This window comes from Dendrobates tinctorius, unplaced genomic scaffold (assembly GCF_039654945.1).
Source record: "Dendrobates tinctorius isolate UK_male_01 unplaced genomic scaffold, ASM3965494v1 ptg000146l, whole genome shotgun sequence".
NCBI lineage: Eukaryota > Metazoa > Chordata > Amphibia > Anura > Dendrobatidae > Dendrobates > Dendrobates tinctorius.
In genome coordinates this window covers 310,524-323,718 of record NW_027361813.1, presented here as the reverse complement: position 1 = coordinate 323,718, position 13,195 = coordinate 310,524, and the positions used below count along the sequence as shown (strand labels likewise).

The window sequence follows — 13,195 nt, the reverse complement described above, 5'->3', positions numbered from 1 at the left end:
ACCCACCACGTAATGACACGCCCACACGTAATGACACGCCCACTCACTACTTCCCTCAACCAGTTTTATTTATTACGGACAGAAGTGACAACGCGGTCTCCATGGAAACCACCCGGGCCTGGAGCCCCCAGCGGAATCACTGCAGCTGTGACCCGGGGGGATCATGGGAGGAGCCACCCTACTGTCACCAACGACTGACCGTGACCCGTCCGCTGCTCCGTCCTTACACCACGGTGTCCGGGAGACTCCGGTACTGACCGTAAGACGCCATGTGACCCGTCCTCTGCTCTGTCCTTACACCGCGGTGTCCGGGAGACTCCGGTACTGACCGTAAGACGCCATGTGACCCGTCCGCTGCTCCGTCCTTACACCGTGGTGTCCGGGAGACTCCGGTACTGACCGTAAGACGCCATGTGACCCGTCCTCTGCTCCGTCCTTACACCGTGGTGTCCGGGAGACTCCGGTACTGACCGTAAGACGTCATGTGACCCGTCCTCTGCTCCGTCCTTACACCGTGGTGTCCGGGAGACTCCGGTACTGACCGTAAGACGTCATGTGACCCGTCCTCTGCTCCGTCCTTACACCGTGGTGTCCGGGAGACTCCGGTACTGACCGTAAGACGTCATGTGACCCGTCCTCTGCTCCGTCCTTACACCGTGGTGTCCGGGAGACTCCGGTACTGACCGTAAGACGCCATGTGACCCGTCCTCTGCTCCGTCCTTACACCGTGGTGTCCGGGAGACTCCGGTACTGACCGTAAGACGCCATGTGACCCGTCCGCTGCTCCGTCCTTACACCGTGGTGTCCGGGAGACTCCGGTACTGACCGTAAGACGTCATGTGACCCGTCCGCTGCTCCGTCCTTACACCGCGGTGTCCGGGAGACTCCGGTACTGACCGTAAGACGTCATGTGACCCGTCCTCTGCTCCGTCCTTACACCGTGGTGTCCGGGAGACTCCGGTACTGACCGTAAGACGCCATGTGACCCGTCCTCTGCTCCGTCCTTACACCGCGGTGTCCGGGAGACTCCGGTACTGACCGTAAGACGCCATGTGACCCGTCCGCTGCTCCGTCCTTACACCGCGGTGTCCGGGAGACTCCGGTACTGACCGTAAGACGCCATGTGACCCGTCCGCTGCTCCGTCCTTACACCGCGGTGTCCGGGAGACTCCGGTACTGACCGTAAGACGCCATGTGACCCGTCCGCTGCTCCGTCCTTACACCGCGGTGTCCGGGAGACTCCGGTACTGACCGTAAGACGCCATGTGACCCGTCCGCTGCTCCGTCCTTACACCGTGGTGTCCGGGAGACTCCGGTACTGACCGTAAGACGTCATGTGACCCGTCCGCTGCGCCGTCCTTACACCGCGGTGTCCGGGAGACTCCGGTACTGACCGTAAGACGTCATGTGACCCGTCCGCTGCGCCGTCCATACACCGCAGTGTCCGGGAGACTCCGGTACTGACCGTAAGACGTCATGTGACCCGTCCTCTGCTCCGTCCTTACACCGTGGTGTCCGGGAGACTCCGGTACTGACCGTAAGACGCCATGTGACCCGTCCTCTGCTCCGTCCTTACACCGTGGTGTCCGGGAGACTCCGGTACTGACCGTAAGACGCCATGTGACCCGTCTGCTGCTCCGTCCTTACACCGCGGTGTCCGGGAGACTCCGGTACTGACCGTAAGACGCCATGTGACCCGTCCGCTGCTCCGTCCTTACACCGCGGTGTCCGGGAGACTCCGGTACTGACCGTAAGACGCCATGTGACCCGTCCTCTGCTCTGTCCTTACACCGCGGTGTCCGGGAGACTCCGGTACTGACCGTAAGACGCCATGTGACCCGTCCTCTGCTCCGTCCTTACACCGCGGTGTCCGGGAGACTCCGGTACTGACCGTAAGACGCCATGTGACCCGTCCGCTGCTCCGTCCTTACACCGCGGTGTCCGGGAGACTCCGGTACTGACCGTAAGACGCCATGTGACCCGTCCGCTGCTCCGTCCTTACACCGTGGTGTCCGGGAGACTCCGGTACTGACCGTAAGACGCCATGTGACCCGTCCTCTGCTCCGTCCTTACACCGTGGTGTCCGGGAGACTCCGGTACTGACCGTAAGACGCCATGTGACCCGTCCTCTGCTCCGTCCTTACACCGTGGTGTCCGGGAGACTCCGGTACTGACCGTAAGACGCCATGTGACCCGTCCTCTGCTCCGTCCTTACACCGCGGTGTCCGGGAGACTCCGGTACTGACCGTAAGACGCCATGTGACCCGTCCTCTGCTCCGTCCTTACACCGCGGTGTCCGGGAGACTCCGGTACTGACCGTAAGACGTCATGTGACCCGTCCGCTGCTCAGTCCTTACACCGTGGTGTCCGGGAGACTCCGGTACTGACCGTAAGACGTCATGTGACCCGTCCGCTGCTCCGTCCTTACACCGCGGTGTCCGGGAGACTCCGGTACTGACCGTAAGACGTCATGTGACCCGTCCTCTGCTCCGTCCTTACACCGTGGTGTCCGGGAGACTCCGGTACTGACCGTAAGACGTCATGTGACCCGTCCGCTGCTCCGTCCTTACACTGCGGTGTCCGGGAGACTCCGGTACTGACCGTAAGACGTCATGTGACCCGTCCGCTGCTCCGTCCTTACACCGTGGTGTCCGGGAGACTCCGGTACTGACCGTAAGACGTCATGTGACCCGTCCGCTGCTCCGTCCTTACACCGCGGTGTCCGGGAGACTCCGGTACTGACCGTAAGACGTCATGTGACCCGTCCTCTGCTCCGTCCTTACACCGTGGTGTCCGGGAGACTCCGGTACTGACCGTAAGACGTCATGTGATCCGTCCGCTGCTCCGTCCTTACACCGCGGTGTCCGGGAGACTCCGGTACTGACCGTAAGACGCCATGTGACCCGTCCTCTGCTCCGTCCTTACACCGTGGTGTCCGGGAGACTCCGGTACTGACCGTAAGACGTCATGTGACCCGTCCGCTGCTCCGTCCTTACACCGCGGTGTCCGGGAGACTCCGGTACTGACCGTAAGACGCCATGTGACCCGTCCTCTGCTCCGTCCTTACACCGTGGTGTCCGGGAGACTCCGGTACTGACCGTAAGACGCCATGTGACCAGTCCTCTGCTCCGTCCTTACACCGCTGTGTCCGGGAGACTCCGGTACTGACCGTAAGACGCCATGTGACCCGTCCGCTGCTCCGTCCTTACACCGCGGTGTCCGGGAGACTCCGGTACTGACCGTAAGACGTCATGTGACCCGTCCGCTGCTCCGTCCTTACACCGCGGTGTCCGGGAGACTCCGGTACTGACCGTAAGACGTCATGTGACCCGTCCGCTGCTCCGTCCTTACACCGCGGTGTACGGGAGACTCCGGTACTGACCGTAAGACGTCATGTGACCCGTCCGCTGCTCCGTCCTTACACCGCGGTGTCAGGGAGACTCCGTTACTGACCGTAAGACGCCATGTGACCCGTCCTCTGCTCCGTCCTTACACCGCGGTGTCCGGGAGACTCCGGTACTGACCGTAAGACGTCATGTGACCCGTCCTCTGCTCCGTCCTTACACCGCGGTGTCCGGGAGACTCCGGTACTGACCGTAAGACGTCATGTGACCCGTCCGCTGCTCCGTCCTTACACCGCGGTGTCCGGGAGACTCCGGTACTGACCGTAAGACGTCATGTGACCCGTCCTCTGCTCCGTCCTTACACCGCGGTGTCCGGGAGACTCCGGTACTGACCGTAAGACGTCATGTGACCCGTCCGCTGCTCCGTCCTTACACCGCGGTGTCCGGGAGACTCCGGTACTGACCGTAAGACGTCATGTGACCCGTCCGCTGCTCCGTCCTTACACCGCGGTGTCCGGGAGACTCCGGTACTGACCGTAAGACGTCATGTGACCCGTCCGCTGCTCCGTCCTTACACCGCGGTGTACGGGAGACTCCGGTACTGACCGTAAGACGTCATGTGACCCGTCCGCTGCTCCGTCCTTACACCGCGGTGTCAGGGAGACTCCGTTACTGACCGTAAGACGTCATGTGACCCGTCCGCTGCGCCGTCCTTTCACCGCAGTGTCCGGGAGCCTCCGATACTGACCGTAAGACGCCATGTGACCCGTCCGCTGCGCCGCCCTTACACCGCGGTGTCCGGGAGACTCCGGTACTGACCGTAAGACGTCATGTGACCCGTCCGCTGCGCCGTCCTTACACCGCGGTGTCCGGGAGACTCCGGTACTGACCGTAAGACGCCATGTGACCCGTCCGCTGCTCCGTCCTTACACCGCGGTGTCCGGGAGACTCCGGTACTGACGGTAAGACGCCATGTGACCTGTCCGCTGCTCCGTCCTTACACCGCGGTGTCCGGGAGACTCCGGTACTGACCGTAAGACGTCATGTGACCCGTCCGCTGCTCCGTCCTTACACCGCGGTGTCCGGGAGACTCCGGTACTGACCGTAAGACGTCATGTGACCCGTCCGCTGCTCCGTCCAGAAGTTAAAGAGGACTACATTAAAAGATCTGGTGGAAGCCCGAGGGTTGATCGCCAGCAACAAAACAAAAGTGGATTTGATAGCAGCCATCATGGAACACGACAGTGCAGCGCCCCCCAATGTGAATGTGGAGGAGACCGAATTCCAGAGGGAGGTAAAGAGCAGATTGGCGTTCTATGGCCCTAACCCTGCAGTAGAGATCATACGAGAGGTGATGGCTGATGTGTGTACTGATCTGAAGGAAAAGATAGCCAAGCGGACCAGGATAGAGCTAGCCAAGATGGAGATGGCAGAGCGGACCAATGTGGAGCTGGCCAAGATGGAGATGGCAGAGCTGAGAGAGGAGAGTCAGCGAGCAGGGGGAGCTCTGGCCTTCGACCAGGTACCTTCAACAGTAAGCCACAAAAAATCCAGTACAATGCCTTCCGACAGTTGGGGGAGGCAGAGGAAGACATTGATGGCTTTCTGCAGGACTTTGAGCGGCAGTGTGCCCTTCATCAAGTAAAGCCGGAGGAACGGGTTCAGATTCTGGCCAGCAAGCTGACAGGCCGGGCAGCGGACGCCTATCGCACGGTACCTGATGAGGACTATATGGACTATGAGCGGATCAAAGAAGTGATCTTGGCCCGGTATGCGCTGACACCAGAGGCCTACCGCCAAAAGTTCAGCGGACTTATAAAACTCGTAACCGATACCCACGCTGAATGGGCCTGTAAATTACGGCGGTCACTGCTACAGTGGGTACAAGGGAGCCAAGCAACCACTAAGGAGGACGTCCTCCAGCTCTTCCTGTTAGAACGATTCTTTAATGGACTAAACCCCGAGACACAGGAATGGCTTCGCGACAGGCGGCCAACGACTCTTGAGGAAGCCGCTCGTCTGGCCGATGAACATCATGATGCCAGGAGGCCGCAGTTCTCCGGATCAAAGGTGGTCACTAGGGGCCCGCCCATGGACCTTGAGGGCCCCAAACCACCGAAGATTGTAGGGGGATCAGCTAGAAACCCGGCCTGCCACAGTCCCCCTGGGGCGCGATGCCACACCTACCGTCAGCTGGGCCACCTGCAAAGACAATGCCCCAACCCGACTCAGCATACCCAGTGGCCAAGGGCGGGAACAGCTACCTTCAGCCAGGCTACTGTACACTGCTACCAAGGTGAAGCTGACCCGGCATTGGGGGCTATGACTAACCAAGGGGTGGAAGAGATGGAGGAAGTGCTGCATGAAGTAGACCCCGTGCAGGCAGCCCGGGCAGATAATCGACAATAGCATCGACAGGTCGTGTGGGTTAAAGGGAAACGTATGCAGGGACTAAGAGATTTCGGAGCAACTTTGACCCTTGTGAAGCCTCATCTCGTCCGGGACCAAGAGAAGACGGACCGGACAGTGGCAGTCCGTGTAGCAGGGGGAGCCATACATCGACTACCCACTGCCAGGATTCACCTGAACTGGGGAGTCGGGGATGACCTTGTTGAGGTCGGCTTTATGGAGGATTTGCCTGCAGACGTCTTGCTGGGAAATGACTTGGGGCCCATGTTGTCTGCATTCTCGGTGGCCCCTCTGGATGAGACCTATCCTGTGACCACCCGGAGACAACCTCGAGCTGCGGAGGCGGAATCACACTCAGAGGAGGCCCAGGTAAGACATCCCAGCCCTGCACGAATTCCCATAGCCAGACACATTTCTTGGGCCACCCCAGATGAATTTAAGAGGGAGTTACTTGAGGATCCTTCATTGGAGGATATCGTGGGAAGGCACAGGAGGGGAGAGGAGTACTAGAAGGGGAACTGTTGTGAGGAGTTCATTTTCCCCTTCACCATTGAAGTCTGATGAACTCCCTCTTCTGGTGAAGGAAGGTAGTGAGGCTGATTACCAAGCACCTGTGCAGGATGATGATGACTGGGTGACTGAAATTGCTGACTGGATATAAGGCAGCCGACGCCCTTCTGCCTTGCTGGTGATCTCTCTGAGGGATTCTAGGAGACCAGTCTGATTCCTGCTCCTCAAAAGCTAAGTTTTCTGCTCTGCTTTTTGCATTTGTGTTTTGGTTTTGTTTTGCCTTGTTTTTCTGGATTTCTGCCATTCCCTGCTGGGGTGAGCTGAATTCCTTTTTGCTCTGTCTTCAGAAAATACCTGAGTACTGATATAGTCTTTTTGAAGCCTAGCGTCTTCAGGGCTTTTTTCCCTATCAGTCTGTTGGCTCTTGTTTTGAGAGGGTTTTGGCGGATTGCAGACGATTTAGTTAGCTTGGGGCCCATCATTTGCTCAGCCTATCTTTCTATCTGTGTGAGTGTTTTTTCATCTTGCTTCACCGTCATTATATGTTGGGGGCTGCCTATTGCTTTGGGGTCTGCTCTGGGGCAGTTTAGATTTCCCTTCCTGTCTTTAGGCTATTTAGTTCTCCGGCTGTGATCGAGGGGTCTAGGGCACCGTAGGAACCCCCCACGGCTACTGCTAGTTGTTGTTGATAGGTTCAGGGGTCTGCAATCAGATAGCTGCCAACTTCTCTGGTTTTCTGGACTTAGCTAGTATTTCTGTTTTTGCCTCCTACGGTGACTCATTCATAACAGGGAACAGTTTAGCTGCCAACTTCTCTGGTTTTCTGGACTTAGCTAGTATTTCTGTTTTTGCCTCCTACGGTGACTCATTCATAACAGGGAACAGTTTGTATGGAAGCAGGGACTCCTCTACTGGATCACAGAGCAGCACCACACAGGGACAAGCCCCACTATAAAACAACAGCTGGTAGTTCCCAAGAAGTATAGGCAGGAGTTACTGCGAATCTCTCATGATATACCCTTGGCCGGGCACCTCGGCGTCAGTCGCACTAGGCATCGTCTGACACAAAACTTCTTTTGGCCAGGGGTAACCTATGATGTTTGTCAGTACTGCCAGACCTGTGACAGTTGTCAACGCATTGGCAAGAGGGGGGATCGATGCAAGGCCAAATTACGCCCCCTCCCCATTGTGGAGGAACCATTTAGCCGAGTAGCGGTCGATTTGATAGGGCCGTTAGCCAAACCCAGTCCGTCCGGGAAAAAGTATATATTGACAGTGGTAGGTTATGCCACACGGTGTCCAGAGGCGGTTGCGTTACCTAACATACTGGCAGAGACGGTGGCGGCCGCCCTGCTCCAGGTTTTCTCACAGGTTGGATTTCCCCGGGAGATTAACTCGGACCAGTGTACCCAGTTTACAGCAGAGGTGACCAACCAACTGTGGAAGCTGTGCGGCGTAAAGTCCATTAGAAGCGCCCCGTACCACCCGCAAACAAATAGGTTGTGTGAGCGCTTTAACGGGACATTAAAACAGCTCATTGGACCTTTACCAGGACCTACAGGGACTGGGAGAAATTCTTGCCACACCTCCTGTTTGCCTATCGGGAGGTGCCCCAAGAATCCACAGGGTTCTCCCCGTTCGAGCTGGTATACGGGAGACAGGTAAGGGGACCCCTAGATTTAGTGCTGGAACCGTAAGACGCCATGTGACCCGTCCGCTTCTCCGTCCTTACACCGCGATGTCCGGGAGACTCCGGTACTGACCGTAAGACGTCATGTGACCCGTCCGCTGCTCCGTCCTTACACCGCGGTGTCCGGAAGACTCCGGTACTGACCGTAAGACGTCATGTGACCCGTCCGCTGCGCCGTCCTTACACCGCGGTGTCCGGAAGACTCCAGTACTGACCGTAAGACGTCATGTGACCCGTCCGCTGCTCCGTCCTTACACCGCGGTGTCCGGGAGACTCCGGTACTGACCGTAAGACGCCATGTGACCCGTCCGCTGCGCCGTCCTTACACCGCGGTGTTCGGGAGACTCCGGTACTGACCGTAAGACGCCATGTGACCCGTCCGCTGCACCGTCCTTACACCGCGGTGTCCGGAAGACTCCGGCACTGACGGTAAGACGTCATGTGACCCGTCCGCTGCTCCATCCTTACACCGCGGTGTCCGGGAGACTCCGGTACTGACCGTAAGACGCCATGTCACCCGTCCGCTGCTCCGTCCTTACACCGCGGTGTCCGGGAGACTCCGGTACTGACCATAAGACGTCATGTGACCCGTCCGCTGCGCCGTCCTTAAACCGTGGTGTCCGGGAGACTCCGGTACTGACCGTAAGACATCATGTGACCCGTCCTCTGCTCCTTCCTTACACCGCGGTGTCCGGGAGACTCCGGTACTGACCGTAAGACGTCATGTGACCCGTCCGCTGCTCCGTCCTTACACCGCGGTGTCCGGGAGACTCCGGTACCGACCGTAAGACGTCATGTGACCCGTCCGCTACTCCGTCCTTACACCGCGGTGTCCGGGATACTCCGGTACTGACCGTAAAACGTCATGTGACCCGTCCGCTGCTCCGTCCTTACACTGCGGTGTCCGGGACACTCCGGTACTGACCGTAAGACGCCATGTCACCCGTCCGCTGCTCCGTCCTTACACCGCGGTGTCCGGGAGACTCCGGTACTGACCGTAAGACGTCATGTGACCCGTCCGCTGCTCCGTCCTTACACCGCGGTGTCCGGGAGACTCCGGTACTGACCGTAAGACGTCATGTGACCCGTCCGCTGCTCCGTCCTTACAACGCGGTGTCCGGGAGACTCCGGTACTGACCGTAAGACGTCATGTGACCCGTCCTCTGCTCCGTCCTTACACCGCGGTGTCCGGGAGACTCCGGTACTGACCGTAAGACGCCATGTAACCTGTCCTCTGCTCCGTCCTTACACCGCGGTGTCCGGAAGACTCCGGTACTGACCGTAAGACGTCATGTGACCCGTCCGCTGCTCCGTCCTTACACTACGGTGTCCGGGAGACTCCGGTACTGACCGTAAGACGTCATGTGACCCGTCCGCTGCTCCGTCCTTACACAGCGGTGTCCGGGACACTCCGGTACTGACCGTAAGACGTCATGTGACCCGTCCGCTGCTCCGTCCTTACACCGCGATGTCCGGGAGACTCCGGTACTGACCCTAAGACGCCATGTGACCCGTCCGCTGCTCCGTCCTTACACCGCGGTGTCAGGGAGACTCCGGTACTGACCGTAAGACGTCATGTGACCCGTCCTCTGCTCCGTCTTTACACCGTGGTGTCCGGGAGACTCCGGTACTGACCGTAAGACGCCATGTGACCCGTCTTCTGCTCCGTCCTTACACCGCGGTGTCCGGGAGACTCCGGTACTGACCGTAAGACGCCATGTGACCAGTCCGCTGCTCCGTCCTTACACCGCGGTGTCCGGGAGACTCTGGTACTGACCGTAAGATGCCATGTGACCCGTCCGCTGCTCCGTCCTTACACCGTGGTGTCCGGGAGACTCCGGTACTGACCGTAAGACGCCATGTGACCCGTCCTCTGCTCCGTCCTTACACCGTGGTGTCCGGGAGACTCCGGTACTGACCGTAAGACGCCATGTGACCCGTCCTCTGCTCCGTCCTTACACCGTGGTGTCCGGGAGACTCCGGTACTGACCGTAAGACGCCATGTGACCCGTCCTCTGCTCCGTCCTTACACCGCGGTGTCCAGGAGACTCCGGTACTGACCGTAAGACGCCATGTGACCCGTCCTCTGCTCCGTCCTTACACCGCGGTGTCCGGGAGACTCCGGTACTGACCGTAAGACGTCATGTGACCCGTCCGCTGCTCAGTCCTTACACCGTGGTGTCCGGGAGACTCCGGTACTGACCGTAAGACGTCATGTGACCCGTCCGCTGCTCCGTCCTTACACCGCGGTGTCCGGGAGACTCCGGTACTGACCGTAAGACGTCATGTGACCCGTCCTCTGCTCCGTCCTTACACCGTGGTGTCCGGGAGACTCCGGTACTGACCGTAAGACGTCATGTGACCCGTCCGCTGCTCCGTCCTTACACTGCGGTGTCCGGGAGACTCCGGTACTGACCGTAAGACGTCATGTGACCCGTCTGCTGCTCCGTCCTTACACCGTGGTGTCCGGGAGACTCCGGTACTGACCGTAAGACGTCATGTGACCCGTCCGCTGCTCCGTCCTTACACCGCGGTGTCCGGGAGACTCCGGTACTGACCGTAAGACGTCATGTGACCCGTCCTCTGCTCCGTCCTTACACCGTGGTGTCCGGGAGACTCCGGTACTGACCGTAAGACGTCATGTGATCCGTCCGCTGCTCCGTCCTTACACCGCGGTGTCCGGGAGACTCCGGTACTGACCGTAAGACGCCATGTGACCCGTCCTCTGCTCCGTCCTTACACCGTGGTGTCCGGGAGACTCCGGTACTGACCGTAAGACGTCATGTGACCCGTCCGCTGCTCCGTCCTTACACCGCGGTGTCCGGGAGACTCCGGTACTGACCGTAAGACGCCATGTGACCCGTCCTCTGCTCCGTCCTTACACCGTGGTGTCCGGGAGACTCCGGTACTGACCGTAAGACGCCATGTGACCCGTCCTCTGCTCCGTCCTTACACCGCTGTGTCCGGGAGACTCCGGTACTGACCGTAAGACGCCATGTGACCCGTCCGCTGCTCCGTCCTTACACCGCGGTGTCCGGGAGACTCCGGTACTGACCGTAAGACGCCATGTGACCCGTCCTCTGCTCCGTCCTTACACCGTGGTGTCCGGGAGACTCCGGTACTGACCGTAAGACGCCATGTGACCCGTCCGCTGCTCCGTACTTACACCGCGGTGTCCGGGAGACTCCGGTACTGACCGTAAGACGCCATGTGACCCGTCCTCTGCTCCGTCCTTACACCGCGGTGTCCGGGAGACTCCGGTACTGACCGTAAGACGCCATGTGACCCGTCCGCTGCTCCGTCCTTACACCGCGGTGTCCGGGAGACTCCGGTACTGACCGTAAGACGTCATGTGACCCGTCCGCTGCTCCGTCCTTACACCGCGGTGTCCGGGAGACTCCGGTACTGACCGTAAGACGTCATGTGACCCGTCCTCTGCTCCGTCCTTACACCGCGTTGTCCGGGAGACTCCGGTACTGACCGTAAGACGCCATGTGACCCGTCCGCTGCTCCATCCTTACACCGCGGTGTCCGGGAGACTCCAGGACTGACCGTAAGACGCCATGTCACCCGTCCGCTGCTCCGTCCTTACACCGCGGTGTCCGGGAGACTCCGGTACTGACCGTAAGACGTCATGTGACCTGTCCTCTGCTCCGTCCTTACACCGTGGTGTCCGGGAGACTCCGGTACTGACCGTAAGACGCCATGTGACCCGTCCTCTGCTCCGTCCTTACACCGCGATGTCCGGAAGACTCCGGTACTGACCGTAAGACGTCATGTGACCCGTCCGCTGCTCCGTCCTTACACTGCGGTGTCCGGGAGACTCCGGTACTGACCGTAAGACGTCATGTGACCCGTCCGCTGCGCCGTACTTACACCGCGGTGTCCGGGAGACTCCGGTACTGACCGTAAGACGTCATGTGACCCGTCCTCTGCTCCGTCCTTACACCACGGTGTCCGGGAGACTCCGGTACTGACCGTAAGACGCCATGTGACCCGTCCTCTGCTCCGTCCTTACACCGCGGTGTCCGGGAGACTCCGGTACTGACCGTAAGACGTCATGTGACCCGTCCTCTGCTCCGTCCTTACACCGCGGTGTCCGGGAGACTCCGGTACTGACCGTAAGACGTCATGTGACCCGTCCGCTGCTCCGTCCTTACACCGCGGTGTCCGGGAGACTCCGGTACTGACCGTAAGACATCATGTGACCCGTCCGCTGCTCCGTCCTTACACCGCGGTGTCCGGGAGACTCCGGTACTGACCGTAAGACGTCATGTGACCCGTCCGCTGCTCCGTCCTTACACCGCGGTGTACGGGAGACTCCGGTACTGACCGTAAGACGTCATGTGACCCGTCCGCTGCTCCGTCCTTACACCGCGGTGTCAGGGAGACTCCGTTACTGACCGTAAGACGTCATGTGACCCGTCCGCTGCGCCGTCCTTTCACCGCAGTGTCCGGGAGCCTCCGATACTGACCGTAAGACGCCATGTGACCCGTCCGCTGCGCCGCCCTTACACCGCGGTGTCCGGGAGACTCCGGTACTGACCGTAAGACGTCATGTGACCCGTCCGCTGCGCCGTCCTTACACCGCGGTGTCCGGGAGACTCCGGTACTGACCGTAAGACGCCATGTGACCCGTCCGCTGCTCCGTCCTTACACCGCGGTGTCCGGGAGACTCCGGTACTGACCGTAAGACGTCATGTGACCCGTCCGCTGCTCCGTCCAGAAGTTAAAGAGGACTACATTAAAAGATCTGGTGGAAGCCCGAGGGTTGATCGCCAGCAACAAAACAAAAGTGGATTTGATAGCAGCCATCATGGAACACGACAGTGCAGCGCCCCCCAATGTGAACGTGGAGGAGACCGAATTCCAGAGGGAGGTAAAGAGCAGATTGGCGGTCTATGGCCCTAACCCTGCAGTAGAGATCATACGAGAGGTGATGGCTGATGTGTGTACTGATCTGAAGGAAAAGATAGCCGAGCGGACCAGGATAGAGCTAGCCAAGATGGAGATGGCAGAGCGGACCAATGTGGAGCTGGCCAAGATGGAGATGGCAGAGCTGAGAGAGGAGAGTCAGCGAGCAGGGGGAGCTCTGGCCTTCGACCAGGTACCTTCAACAGTAAGCCACAAAAAATCCAGTACAATGCCTTCCGACAGTTGGGGGAGGCAGAGGAAGACATTGATGGCTTTCTGCAGGACTTTGAGCGGCAGTGTGCCCTTCATCAAGTAAAGCCGGAGGAAC

General features: G+C 59.4%; 1 protein-coding gene across 1 annotated transcript in view; it reads left to right on the top strand.

The window, feature by feature from the left end:
- Positions 1-64: 64 nt before the first annotated feature.
- QPRT (quinolinate phosphoribosyltransferase) overlaps positions 65-13,195 on the top strand; it is a 50,923-nt gene continuing 37,792 nt past the window's right edge. The window contains exon 1 of the mRNA XM_073546281.1: positions 65-250. The gene's annotated coding sequence lies outside the window, so the exon portion shown is untranslated. The remainder of the gene's footprint in view (positions 251-13,195) is intronic.